The following is a 14,903-nucleotide window of genomic DNA, read 5'->3' as shown; positions in this document are numbered from 1 at the left end:
TGAGGGAAGAGGCACCAAACACTAATATGGAGGGGCAGGTAGACAGGGGAAAATGTTACGCGTTTGTTATTTCTAAGGTAGGGGGCAGTGTTTCTCATGCTCCTTGATTACAGCAGTGGTGGTGCCTCTTGGGGAGCAGGGATGGCCTTAGCTGATGCCATTTTAAGATAAATAATAGTTTTGTTAAAAGTATGTACTGTGTACTAGATTGTTAATGGATGAGTAGGAATAGGTGTTGGAGCTATGCAAGGGAAATTTTGAAGTTGAAAGTTCTTAGATCAGTAGAAAATGTAGTTCCAAACTTGATGTCCTGGGTTTTAGCAATGCACGGTGGTGGCGCGAGTTATGGTTGCTTAGCTTACCATAACTGGCGAATTTTAGGGGGTTTTCGGTTTTACTTGGAACCATAATGTCCCCTTTAACACATTTGTTTTTTACTATATATATATATATATAAAGCAAACTAACGTGAAATACCTTTAGGTAAACAGAAGACAGAAAATGACTATATATATATATATATATATTCGTTGAGGGAGAGAAAGATTCCAATCCTTCCAGAGAGGATAGCACTCACAGCAGTGCAAAGAACGCCCAAAAGTAATTCCTTCAAAAATCACGAATAAGGCAGGTATGAAATCCGTTTAATTTCCAGTTTTTATTAGGCATCAGCCGAGAAGAAAAAGGACACGGTACAACGCGTTTCGCTGCTACAACGCAGCTTGTTCACGTACCAATGAGAAAACACAAACACCCGTGTATATATGTATGTAAAAACACTCAACCAGTCTCTATGGTTCGTTGTTCCAGTTTGTCCTTCATCTCTTTCTAATTTTGGCTGTGTATAAAGCTAAAGTGAAAGATAGTGAAATATGGTGGCCATTTTGTAAGTCTAATGCCTTTGCTTTGCAGTTGGTAATAGCCAGTCAGCTGTAAAAATGCGACCCTTCTGCTAGTTATTCCAATTTAAATTTGGAGATTAATTCAAATGCTTGGGGTGAAGCTCATACCCCAATTTGTTATACACATATTAGCATAAATGCAAATAGTCATTTTCTTGAATCTCCAGAGGTTTGGATAACGTATTCTGCTCAGTGCAGAGTACACAATATAAAGTATTGTGACTCTGGAAGATTTACTACAGACTATAGGTGAACCTGACTAAAATATATATATATGATAGATTACTCACCGTAATCGTATTTCTGATGCTTGTATCTGCTTAGATTCACATGCTGTGCATAGGCTGACAACTAGTGGAAGCTAGATAAGACTACAAGCATCCATGCGCCTTCTCTCAGAGGGGAGGAAGTGCGGGCGCATGTAAATCTAAGCAGATACAAGCATCAGAAATACGATTACGATTACGGTGAGTAATGTATCCCTTCTGAGGCTTGTGGAATCTGCTTAGATCACATGCTGTGCATAGATTAGCGAGCAGTGTTAGAAGAAGGAGGTGGCATGTGAGAAGGGTCATGAGCAAACAGGTGTCTTAGAACCGCTTGTCCCACTTGAGTATCTGTCTTGGAATGAGTGTCAATGCAGTAGTGCTGAGTAAAAGTGTGAATAGAGCTCCATGTAGCTGCTTTGCAAATGGTGTCAAGGGGTACATTTTCAAAGAAAGCCAGAGTGGCCCCAGTGCTTCTTGTAGAGTGGGTTCTTGGCGTAAAAGGCAGAGTTTTTTCAGAAAGGGAGTAACATAGCTGGATACAATTGACTATCCACTTCGAGATGGCACCTTTAGAGACGCAATCTCCTTCTCCGCCTGTAGCTACGGAGACAAACAGTTGGTCTGTTTTTCTTAGCGGCCTGGTCTTGTCTACATTGTAGAGGACCGCTCTTCGCACATCTAGAGTGTGTAGTTTCACCTCAGCAGAGCTTTTGGGTTCTTGGAAGAAGGCCGGAAGCTCAATGGACTGTTAACGTGGAATTTTTAAATGAACTTAGGTGAGAACCTAGGGTGTGTTCGTAGAGCCAGTTTATCCTTATGAACAGTAAAGAAAGGATCCTGCACGGACAGAGCCTGAATTTCACTGACCCTTCTTATGGATGTAATGGCCACTAAGAAGGAAGTTTTATAGGTCAGGTGTTTGAGACTGGCTTTATGCATGAGTTCAAATGGTGGGCCCATGAGCTTAGCAAGCACCACATTAAGGTCCCATCCTGGTGGTGGGTTTGAAATTGGAGGGTGGAATCTCTTTACCCGTTCCATGAAGGCTTTAACAACTGGTACTTTCCACCACAAAACCTTGTTATGGGCGGTGGTGTAGGCTGACAGCGCCGCCAGGTGTACCTTGAGTGAATTAAATACCAACCCTGCATGCAGCAGGTGGAGCATGTAGGTGACAATATTGGAAGGAGTGCAATGAACCGGGTTGATTTGCTTTTCTGGCACCAGATAACAAATCTTTTCCATTTATTGAAGTAACAGTGCCTCGTGTTTGGTTTCCTAGATTCCTTTCGGATGTCCATGAATCTCTGTGGTAGGTTGAGGTGTCCAAACTCTATGACTTCAGGAGCCATGCTGCTAAGTTCATTGAGCTGGGTTGAGGATGCACTGTTTGACGTTGGTACTGGGATAGTAGGTTGTGCCAGCACAGGAGTCTGATGGGTTCGCACACTGCTAGTCTGCATAGGTGTGGGAACCACGATTGCCTCGCCCACATGGGAGCAACTAGGATGAGCGTCATCGATTCCCTGTGCATCTTGTTGACCACCTTCCTCATCAGAGGGGTTGGTGGAAAAGCGTAGGCAAACATCCCTGACCAGTTCATCCACAGGGCGTTCCCCTTGGAGTCTGGCTGGGGGAACCTGGATGTGAATCCTGGGCATTGCCTGTTTTTGCTTGTGGCGAATAGGTCTATAATGGTGAAACCCCACTGTGAGAATATGTCCTCTACGACTTCTCTGTGTAGACACCATTCGTGTTCTTCTGGGGGGGATCTCTGCTTAAAGCGTCTGCTAGTGAATTGAGATCCCCTGGAACATGTTGAGATGAAAGGTAAATGTTCCGTCTGAGTGCCCATGTCCAAATTCTCTGGGCAAGCCTGGTCCCTCCCTGTTTGTTTACGTAAAACATCACTGTCGTGCTGTCTGTTAAGATCTGCACTGACAGGGTCTTCAGATGGGGTTCGAACGCTCGAAGCGCTCTGAAGTCTGCCAGAAGCTCTAGCAGATTGATGTGATTCTTGGCCACTGTGTGAGACCAGAGACCCTGCCCTGTATGGTGAAGGAGGTGTGCTCCCCACCCCGATAGGGACGAGTCTGTAATGACCACCAGGCTTGATTTATTCTCGTTGATAGAGAAATCCAATTCGAAGAGGAGGTCGATAGTTCTTTGGATGTTGGATCTGCAAATTACCTGGGTTTCCCCTGTGATGAGCCAGTTGTCCAGGTAAGGGTACACTGGGATTGCCTCCCTGCGTAGGGGTGCTGCCGCCACCGCCAGTACCTTGGTGAATACCCTTGGAGCCGAGGCTATACCAAAGGGCAGCACCTTGAACTGGTAGTGCTGACTGTCCACCTTGAAGCGCAAGAATCTTCTGTGCGCTGGGAACATGGAAATATGGAAATAGGCATCTCTCATGTCCTATGTTGCCAAGTAATCCCCTCTTTTTAGGAGGGGGATTACCTCTTGGAGAGTAGTCATGCAAAATTTTTGGGGCTTGACATACTTGCAGGGCGTAAATCTAATACTGGGCGCATTGTCAAATCTTTTTTTGGCACAAGGAAGTAAGTTGAATAAATACCCTTGTTTACCTGGTTGTCCGGGACAAGTTCTATCGTGTCCTGTGCGAGAAAATTGACGATTTCCTCGAGGAGGATCTTTTGGTGGTCCAGGGAATCTATCTTTTGTCATGGAGGGTGGTTGGGGGGCGCTCCAGCAGTTCGATGCAGTATCCTGCAGACACTGTGGACAGCACCCAACTGTCCGATGTGATCCCTTCTCATGCTTGGGTGAAGTTGGAAATGCGCCCCCCTACTGGGGATGCGTGGGAAGGGACCCTGAGCGGAACGTCACTGTTTTGCGGGAGGCGTACCGCCTCTGCCTGGGCTGCCTCTTCCTCTACCACGGCTCCTTTTATTACCTCTGCCATAACTTTGGGTAGTCTGTTGGTTGCCACCCCACGATGTACCCTGTCCCTGTGCGTAATTGGAGCCCCTCTGGGAATTTTGGCCGCGTGAGCGACGAAAATGACTATTCCCTCTTTGATTGGTGGGTTTATCCCAGGGACTTCAGAGTATCGTACTCGTCTTTAGCAGTTTTGAGTGCATCCTCTACTGCTTTGCCAAACAAGACATTCGGTTCCATCGGCATGTCAATAAGGGTAGCCTGTGTCTCGGGTTTAAACCCTGACTGTCTTAGCCAAGCGTTCCTCTTAATGACAGTGCTCTCTGCTATGAGCCGGCCTGCATTATCTGCGGCGTCAAAGGTCGTCTTCAGAATGCAACCGGGCACAGCTCGACCCTCCGACGCGATTTGGGCTAGCTGGCCCTTTACTGGTCTGGAGCGGAGTCAATGAGAGCAGCTACCTGCTCCCACTGGTCGCAATTATAGCTTGCCAGCAGAGTGGTGGTATTGGCGATTCTTGCCTGGTAAGCTGAAGTGGAGGCCACCTTCCTTCCTAACCCATACATTTTCTTGCTCTCCTTGTCTGGGGGAGCCTCAGATGAAGAAAGAGGTGTCCCGCTCTTTTTCTGGTGTTTGTGATTACCAATGAGTCAGGCTTAAGTTGACCCCTTATATAAAGTGGGTCTGACTGGGCGGCTCTGAACAACTTCTCAATTCTGGGGTTTACAGCCCTAGTGAGATTAGGAGTGAGAAGGGAAGGATCAATTCTTCGCTGGATTGATTTGAGAATAGGATGGCTGGAGCAATGGGCCTTTTGTCCCCCACGAGCTCCTCTGCAAAGTCCCTCTCTTCCTGCGCCCCCTGAGTGTCTATGTGGAAGTGCTCTGCAGCTTTAGCCAAGACCTCATTTAGAAGGGGCTGGTTATCTATTGGTGAGTCAGTAACTTGTGGTTCCTTGCGAACTGGAGAGTCCATATTGTAGACTTCTTCCTCGTCCTCCTCCTCCTCATCCTGGTCCTCGTCATCTCCATAATACTCGACCCCTGTTTGGTTGTCCAGCATTTGTATTTCTGGGTCATCCTGATACTGTTGGGAAGGCTGGATGTAGTAAGGGTCTGAAGTCAGGCCCTGAGCTGGAGTATCAAACCGAGATCTCTTATTAGGAGGCTGAGGGTCCTTGGATCCTTAAGGAGTAGCATTGTCAGGGGTATAGCTAAGAAAATGCTGTGGTTTCTTTTCATAAAAATTGGCTAAGGAAGACATTCTCCTCATCAGCCTGTCTATGTCCTCCGTGCTCCATTCTTTGGAACTGGGGATGACAACCTCCTGTTGAGGTTCCTCTTCTAGGCCCATATCCTGAGGAGTGGGCGGGATGAGCCTGGGTGTAGTGACTGGGACAGGGGTCTTAGATTTGTCCTTATCTGATGACCTGTGTTTGTCCTTGTGTGCCTGGGGTGCAGAAGTTGAGTGTGATGGCTCTTTCTGCTGTTTGTCCCCTTAACCATGAGTGGAGAGTGTTTCCCTGATGGTTTGGTCTTTTCTGAATCTTTAGACGCCTGGCGTCGAGATTCGGGGGTACTGTCTCTCTCTTTTGAGTGTACACGTAGGAAGCCGGCGAATGGGCTGCCGGAGCTGACTTCTGGTGTGCGGCTTGGGGGTGGAGATCGGATTCGTCTTCTGACGAACGTACTTCCGTGACTTTGGGGAGCGAGGCACTCTTGGCAACTGTGGACGGTTGCCGTGTGTCGTGCGGCCATCTCGACCTGGAACACCCAGAGGACACTGATTCCGTGGACCGCTCTCTATGTGCCTCTTTCTTCCGAGAACTCGACACGCGTGTCGAGTCTCGGCTGGACTTAGTGTGTTTAGGTGTAGAAGTAGTTTGGGTAGCGCTCGTGTCGTCGGGTGTGTTCCCCATAACTGCCCTGGCGGACAATCCTCCGAGGTTGGGGACTAGCGCTTGGGTGTCTTTTGACGCACCTGTGCCCTCGCCATCCAAAAGGGTGGCGTCGCTGCCATCACCGAAGGCACCCACCGCTTCCATGGCCTCGAGCTGCCTGGTGTGGTGAGCCCAATGCTTAGTGGAGCGGTCCTTGAGTATTTTTGCTTTAAAAAGCTTGCACGCTCTGCAGTTCGCTTTGGGGTGGTCCCTCGGCAAGCAGAGATTACAGGTGGCATGTTTGTCAACCCAAGGGTACTTGCGGTTGCACTTGGGGCAAAATTTAAATGGAGTACTCTCCATATTTCACCTTAAGGCAGCAGGCTAGTGTATGTACGAAATAATAATGAGTGTTGAGTATGTTTCTACCCCCCACTCTCCCTACTTGCAGGGCCGAGGCCAGAGGCCTTCCGAGGACCGGGCCGAGGAGAAGCCTTCCGAGGCCCAAAGTCCCTCGTGCAGTCTCGACGGTTGGTTGTTCTTCGGACCGGCTTCGATCTTCGGTGTCTCGACATGGGAATGAAAGAATGGGGAAATTAATAGAAGTATGGTGGAAAAAAACAATCTGAGGGTCCTACACGCGTGAGGGATCATGGGTACAGTGGACGTCACACTAGGGATAGTATTACTGGCACGCCCTATGTCAACACCCATTTTTGAGTTTTGAAAAACAAACTGTAATACTCTGCAGCTTCCACTAGATGTCGGCCTATGCACAGCATGTGAACCTAAGCAGATTCCATAAGCCTCAGAAATATATATATATATATATATATATGCAATATGCTTTCACAGAGGACAAAGCTGCTGCACATTGTAAAAGAGAGAGGAAGAGGATAGTTGGATTGCTGCCCGAAATGGGGAACTAGAATGTCACAAACCAGAATATATTTTTTTTCACTACATTTATTTGGGATTGGATACACACATTTGATAAAGTATTTCTGGTTGTTGGTTATTCTTAAGGTTCAAAGTGAGCATGCGATTCAAGTGCGCCCGAACCCTATCTTCCTTTACTATGTAGTTGCAGGCTTCTGGGAGCCCATATTCCAAAGAATGCCGCTCACTACTACTCCTTCAACCAGTTGGTAAGCGTTGGTGATGTTCTTGTAAAAACAGGAGAGAAATGGGAATCCCTTTGGTTCTATCATATTGCAGGCCCCTTCTGAGTATTTTCTTTCCACCACTCTAACACCAATGTACTCTCCCTGTCCCACTCTCATACTTCCTTCCGCCTTCTTGTCGTGCCTAGGGCTGACCTGGCTTGCTAGGCAGGGGCGTTGCTAGGTCTGGAAAAGACCTGGGACTACGCTAATGTCAGAACTGGGGTCTAGCTAGCCTTATGGTTGCAGCTCCTGAGATTCTATCCGGGGCTACAACCAAAAGACCAGGGGCTACAGTCCCCTTTACCCCCCCAGCAACGCCTCTGTGCTAGAACATTCTTCTGCTGACTGGCTAGATCGTGGGAACTGGTCACCCCCTTCTGTCTCATACCACTTCTGTCTCCTCTTATCATCCCTCTATTGTACCACTTTCACCTCTTGCTGTTGCCAACTCCTCCCCAATATTACTTTCAGCGTCATCGGACATCGCCTCCAAGCTCTTCTTGCCTCATATTAATCCTTTCCTCATCCTGTTGTTTTTCCAATCCCCTGCCTCCTTTAGTAGAATTTCAATGAACTAAATGGCTCTTCTCTAAATCTCCCACTCCTTCCTTCTCCACCTTACATCATTAGGATTCAGCTTTTCCCTCTGCCTCCGCTTGTTCTGTATCAATTGCCACTTCCTCTATGTCACTAAACACCTCCTCAGTGTACTCCGCCTCCTCCTGTGTACCAGTAAATCCCCTCCACCATTCCTGTGCAGGATTTCAGCCATCTCCCGTTTTCTGCTACACTCCTGATCTTCCTCTTCACAAGACAAGACTGGTCTCACTCTCACCACCTCACTCCTCAGCATCACTAAACTCAGTCTCCTCAGGGTCACCAGCCCCCTCAATAGGGCAGCTGATCTCTTCCGCAATGTTGCTAACCACCTCCGCACTATAATCAGTCTTTTCCCTCTCTGGGTTCCATCTTCTGTCCCACTTTCTTACCCCCTGATTCTCTTTCATGCCAGCTTCACCTTGAATTCTCACTGCAACTTCCTGAATACCACCTGTTGTCACCAATCCCATACCAGATTCATCTTCCAGACTTCCACTCGCCAACGAATTCTCCCCCTCTCATGGGCGTAATTATAGGGGGGGACAGGGAGTTTTGCCCCCCCAACCTCTGTGGCATGTCCTTTTGTCCCCCCCATCTTTTGGAGGGAGGACAGGGGGCTGCAATCATCAATTATGTAAATGGACAGCGTGAGCCCAGCTGCCCTGCGTCGCTCAGTTCCTCACGCTGGATGGCCATGACTCAAAGTCAGCAGCCAGGGAGCTGAACTGTGTGGTGCGGGCCCCGGCGCCTGTGCTGTCACGTTAGCAGCAGCACTTCCGCGGGCCACGACACAGAGCGTCGCTTTACGGCTTTGCATTCGTGCGACACATATGACAGGAACTAGGAAGCTCATTCAGCTTTCTGGTTTCTGTCTGGAGGCGTGTGAGTGCGAAGAGGTTAGGTCGGTGTAACTTGAGGCGTGGCCCTTGTTGCATTTCAAAGCAGAGCAGAGGTAAGTTTTAAAAAATAATAATGTTTTTGTGTTTGTTTGTTGGGTGGCTGGGCTGCGGACTGACCCTAGTGACAATGTGTTTATTGCTCACAGTACACATTAAGGCCCCAGGTATGAAGACACCCTAACAATAACAAATGGTGCATTCTCTGTGGCAAGCCACAGCTCTGCGATACATCTAAAATGAGTCTTGCCAATTTTCAGGTGCTACTAAAGCACCGCCATTCTAATTTCAAAATGAAGTTGACGGAAGATGCGCCCTCCCCGACTAGAGTGGTAAAAGTCAAGCTGTGAAAACCTGTGACCCAAAACTGTCATGCTCTGCAAATTCTATGAAATTAAGCTGAGTGGTATACGCCTTCGAAGCATGGTGAACTTTCGTTAAACAGTTTTTGCACTAGGTGCGCATTAGAAAACGTATGGGATTTTGTGTTAAATGCAAACATTTGGGAGCCCCATATTATTCTTTCCACTGCCGCCAAAAATAATCTTCACCAAACTGGCAAAAAGTATTTTGAGTTATGTAGACTCTTTTTCAGGAAGGTTTGGTGCAAATTAGTCAATGGGTGTCATGTTTCAGGTTACAGGCCACCAAAAACTGCTTCACTTACCAAACTAAGCAGGGGAGTGTTCAACATTATAAGAGTGGGGGGGAGGGGGGAGCGACAAAATGCAGCGCGTGCAATTCCACATGGTCTCATTTGCGCCGCCAAACCGGCCACCCCTGCCCCAATCTACATTTTTGGTAACTTTAGTGGTAAACGTCATTTTTACACATAACAAAAAAAATAAAACTGCAGGTTCATTTCAGATGCAGCAAACTCATCTATTAGAGCACTGTCCAAGCCCTATGGGGCAAAATACATGCAAACCTCCTAATTAGCATATGGATTGCACCAACACAAGTGACTTCACAGAAAAGGACATTGCAAGGAGCATCATCAGTCTTTGATAGATAGAGGCACCATCGAAGTGACTTTAGAATAAGTTGCCATAAGTAAGCCAAGTGGCAAATAACTTTGTGGTGCAAAATACCTAAATTGCACTATTGTTTTATATGGAGAAACTCTATAGTCATTACGCTTTTCTTTTATTGTAATATCATGATATATTAACATAAGCTTTGAAGTGAATCAGAATCAGTTACATAGCTGTAGATAAGGCACAATGTGATTAAATGATTTGCCCAGGATCACACACTTTGGTTAAATGATGAAACTGGGATGTGGACAATCTATCAACTGTGCACATCCACCCAGGTTTAGTTTATATAGATATTTATTAAGGGTTTGCTTTACATTTCATGTGCTTAAATAATTATTTATAGAAATGCCTTGGAAGAAAACCACATTACATAATACATTAGCCTTTCATAGTAAACTAAACACACTATATACATTGTCATAGAAATATGTTCAGCAATGAGAGTATGGCTTTAGTTTTATTCTCCCCATCCGGCATGCAAAGTCACAAAAGAATCATGCAGATTAATGTTGGCCTAACAAAACCCCTTGGATTTTAAAGCCATTGGGCCTCACTAGGAGTTCGGCGGTAGCTGTGCCTGCATTACTGGCACGGCTACCGCCAAACTCGCATCCGTCACCGCCACCCGTGAATGGGCACTTACCGGCCCATTACGAGTTGAATGGGTCGGTAATTGCCCATTCGCGGGTGGCGGTAATGTCGGGCTCCTCATCCCCATTCTGTCCCAGAGGGCATAGTGGGGATGAGGAGCATGGATGCACCGGCACCGTTTACAACAATGCCGGTGCATCCATGTGTTTCCCTCACGGTTGCCGCACAGCTCGCCAGGTCAGACCTGGCGGCTGTCAGGGACCCGCGAGGGAAACTCGTAATAAGGTGATACGGTATGGACGGTGCCAGTGCCATACCGTACCGCCAGGGTCGTAATGAGGCCCATTGTCATTGTTTTATAAAGCAAGCATGCAGTATTATGCACCCTTCTCACATATAAGGAGCTGTGCAGAACACAAGTTTGGAGATATATGGCATTTAAAAATCTATACCAAGTATTCTTGGTCACTCACTGCAGTGCATTAACCGATTTCTTCTGCCTTTGAATGAATGGAAAAATCAAAGGAATTGCTGACATTCCAGTGAATCTGTTCCTTTCTGCCACGGCTTTATACTTCAGCTAGGTCAAGTCAACGTAGCCCACATTTTCAATGATCAGGGGGTGATAAAGCCTGGTCTGCTCAATGGACGTTGCCCCACTGTTTCCATGTGTTCTTGTGTATGCACATATAAATGTTGTGCGCGCACAGTGTATATCAATGGAGGTGCTGGGTGCATTTGTGTGTGAGTGTGTGTGCGTGCAAGGTATTTGTGTTGACTTTTGTGTCTGAATAAACGATAAATAATGCATTGTTTGTATGCTGTAGGTGGAATGAAGTTTGTGAATGTTATGTTGCATCACTGGTTGCATGGCAGGCCCGGATGAAGATGTGTGGGGCCCAATTGAATTTTAAAAGGTACGCCACCAGTCTTATGAAAGGTATAGAAGAGCGTTGGCAATGGACACTTGTGGTCTATTAGTTTAGTGTTATCCCTCAGGGATTTGGGTTGTTTGACCATAGTCAATTTTGCTGTGAATATGTTTTTATCTCAGTACAAAAAACCAAACCCATGTCCCCCCAAACTACCAGTACATCCACAAACGCCACTACTTACCTTTCCTCCATCCGCCCGTTCTCCTGTACTCTGTGGTGTCAGTTCCATCCCTCTAATGCGGGTTGGATCTGACCCTGCAGGGTCCCTTTTTCTTTTTTCTTCATTTTTTTGTTGGGGTTCCCCACCTCCAATGTTAAGGCAGCGGGGGACACCCCCGCAACCCCTGAAGCTGAAAATACCAAACATGGGGAGCAGGGGACACCCACGAAACCCCCACTCTTCATGGTTGGTATCTTCCGCTTCAAACTAATGGTTGTGACCAAATTCGGTCAAATCTACCATTCATTGAAATTGTTACGAACAATTTCTGCAAAACGACCCCTCAGAGCCACATCCGCCCTTTTCCACCCCACCCCTTTCCTTCAGTTGACATGTCCCCCCCCAACATTTTCAGCATAATTTACTCCATTGCCCCCTCTCCTATGTGTCCCCAAGCTCATCTGTCACTCCAGCCGTTGCATTCTCTAATCTACTTTCTTTGCCACCCACCTTCAAACACCTGCAATCTGTTCCAATGACCCACACGAACGGACTGGCTTCAGGGTTTTCTAGTACTCTCTCTCCTCCTGGTGGGTTCTTGTGCATTATCTGCATCTGTTTACTGTAACTGGGGCACGGCACAGACTGTCTGATGCTCCTGGCTTCAGCTGTGCTTAGTTTGGACTTTAGAGGCTGGCACCATTTTTTATCTGCCGTGGCCGCCCTTTTTGAAACCAATTATGTAACATGTTTATTTTGCTTCTATAGATCTTTACACACTAAGAATCCCCCCCCCCCACCCCTCTGTTAGTGGTTAGTACTGCCTGGTATAGCTACAGCCCTTCTGCATTACGAGCAGGTGAATCTGTTACTGGAAAACCCTCTGCATGTCTCTTTAACTTTGCTGACGGGCAATGATTTACTGTTTTTTTTGCTTTAAATCTTTTTATTTGTATTTCAACAAACAATAACAACAAAATACCATAGGATTTTAGCAAGTTAACAACTGGCAAATGTTATCGTACCACAGGTTTTGTAATAATGCAGGTAAATCGGTCCTTTATTATAGGTACATGTGATATTGTCAAGTATTTGCACAATGTTATTAATAAGCATGCAGGCAAATATTTCACAAGGGCAGGACTTAGCCGGCGATGTTACACAGATGTTGTTAGATGAGTCTAAATGTTTCTGGTGCGAGAGCATGGGGGAGCCAATTGGCAATATCCTTGTTCGCAGTTATTTTCCCATAATATTTCTCTGCACCAAGCATCCATCAGTGGAGGGGAGGGAGTGCAGTCAGACAAGTACTACCTGTTTACAGGCCGGTAAGTGTGCCATATTAGTTAATCTGCTTCTTGTTTTTCCAATCAAGGGTGACATACCTAGAAAGCTTGTGATGGGATCAAGTGGTATAATTGAATTAATAATGATGGATAACTTTGTTGTCAGACCAAAATGTAAGCATTATCAAATAGTGCTATACCAGGTGGAAGACATCCGTGGAGTTCACCTTACATATCGGGAAAGCACCAGTGGCTGCTGGATCAAACTTTCTAACTTTAATTGGAGAATAATATGGTTGGTGTAGGAATTTGAAGTGGATAAACTGTTATTTAGGATTCATTGAAATACTACTTGTCTGGATGAATGCCTCACTTTTTTAATTAGTCAGAAGAAATCTTCTATAGAATTCATAACATAAAGGTCATCTGAAACACTTGTGTACGAGTGCAACAGAAATAAAATATCAATATCAATATCCGCGCATAAAACAACAATAATGTTTTAATGTATAATTTCAATCCCCAATGGTTATGACATTTACAGATGATGGAAGCCAATGGCTGAATCGCAATGGCATAAAAGATGGGTGACAGAATGCATCCTTGCCTTGTTCCCCTAAACAATAGGTATGGATTGGACAAAACTGTCTGTATATACTCTGGACATAGGGTTGGTGTATAACAGTCGAACCTATTTCAAAATGTTATCTCCAATATCCATTCTTCTCAGTTTCCATAAACATAAAATCCCATTTTAAAGAATCGAAAGCTTTCTCAGCATCAAGTAATGTAATGACTGTATTCATCTTGAGGTTAACTAATGACAAAACATTAAAACACAGTCAAATAGTAGATGAAGTAGACCTTCCCAATACAAAGTCCTGCTGATCAGGTAATATCATTGATGGCAGAAAAGGGATAAGCTGCTTAGCTAATATTTTTGCTAGGATTTTAATATCCAAGTTAAGTATTGAGAGGGGCCTATAGGATTTACAAGGTTGTTTGTCCTTATTGGGTTTGTCAAGGACATCATGATAGTAATCCGTAATAGTTTAGGCGCTAGAATGTCATTGAACTTCTTAAAAGAACTCAGCTGGTAGTCCATCTGGACCAGGGGATTTGCCCGAATTAAGATCAGTAACTGCATTGATGACTTCTGCCAGTGTAATGGCCATATTCAGTCACATCATCCTCTGATCTTCATCAATCCAGAGTAATTCAGCCCACTCAGATAGTGATCCATCTGTGTGGCCATGACAGTGTTTTAGGGAAGTATAAAGCTATAAAGTAATTAGCAAAAAAGCATGTTTAATGTCTTGTGGTGTATGGACAGTCAGCCATTTTTGTTTTTTACCCTCTCAATCTCTGATTGTCTGCATGTCAGCAAGATTCACGAACCTGGAGGGCTAGCTTCTTATTTTGCATTATAGTGTATCTGTCTTCCAGTGATTCCCACAAATTCTCTAGTGAACTAGAGAAGATTGGATAGATTTCGGACCCCAAATTCTTTGGATAGGCAAACCATGTGTCTGTAATTTTTAATGGATTCCCATGCTAAAGTATAATTGCAAATCAAGTGTTAGTTTATACTAAACAATTTAGCAGGTTCCTTAGACAAATAATTTTGGAATGCAAGGTTGCTGCGGGAAGTGGGTTTGAGCTGGCAATTGCCAATTTTCTTATCAAGATATTTTAAACATAGCGAGAACATGCCAGGGGAGTGACCTGCATGGGCTATGGGAAAAATGAAACACTCCACAGCCAGCTTGGTTATCTTCGTTGATGTTAGCCACATGTCTAATCGAGAACGGAAGTCATGAACTATGGAGTAGAAGGTCTATCCGTGTTCAGTTCTACGTGTTAGGTCACCAAAAATCTGTGAGGGTTAGATCTTACATATAATCATTTATAATACATGCTGAGCGGGATGTTGTGTGTGTGTAGAGGTAGATGATCTGTCCCTTTGCTCATTTAAGGCTACATTAAAGTCTCCCCCATTTATCATTTCAATTCCGATCAATTCAGGCATCTAGAGAAAACAGACTCAAAGTACTCATAGTGTTATAGATGAAAGCGTACAAATTAACCAACACGATTTAAGACCATTTCATACTACTATGTGCTATCACGTTCCTGGTTTCTGGATCAACAATTGCACAGTTAATTACAAAGTGTAAATTGTGAAGCATTAGTATCAGAACCCACCCACCATAAGCTAGGTAACTCGCAAACCTTTTATTAGGTCTGCATAAATTTGTGAATTTACTATGCGTATCAG

The 14,903-nt window shown here is 45.3% G+C and overlaps 1 protein-coding gene across 13 annotated transcripts in view; it reads right to left on the bottom strand.

The window, feature by feature from the left end:
- RIMS2 (regulating synaptic membrane exocytosis 2) overlaps window positions 1–14,903 on the bottom strand; it is a 2,919,733-nt gene that overhangs the window by 347,632 nt on the left and 2,557,198 nt on the right. The gene's annotated exons all lie outside the window — the stretch shown is intronic.

This window comes from Ambystoma mexicanum, chromosome 5q, assembly GCF_040938575.1.
Source record: "Ambystoma mexicanum isolate Mex_15411 chromosome 5q, UKY_AmexF1_1, whole genome shotgun sequence".
NCBI classification, from domain to species: domain Eukaryota; kingdom Metazoa; phylum Chordata; class Amphibia; order Caudata; family Ambystomatidae; genus Ambystoma; species Ambystoma mexicanum.
This window is presented reverse-complemented; position numbering and strand designations above follow the sequence as displayed.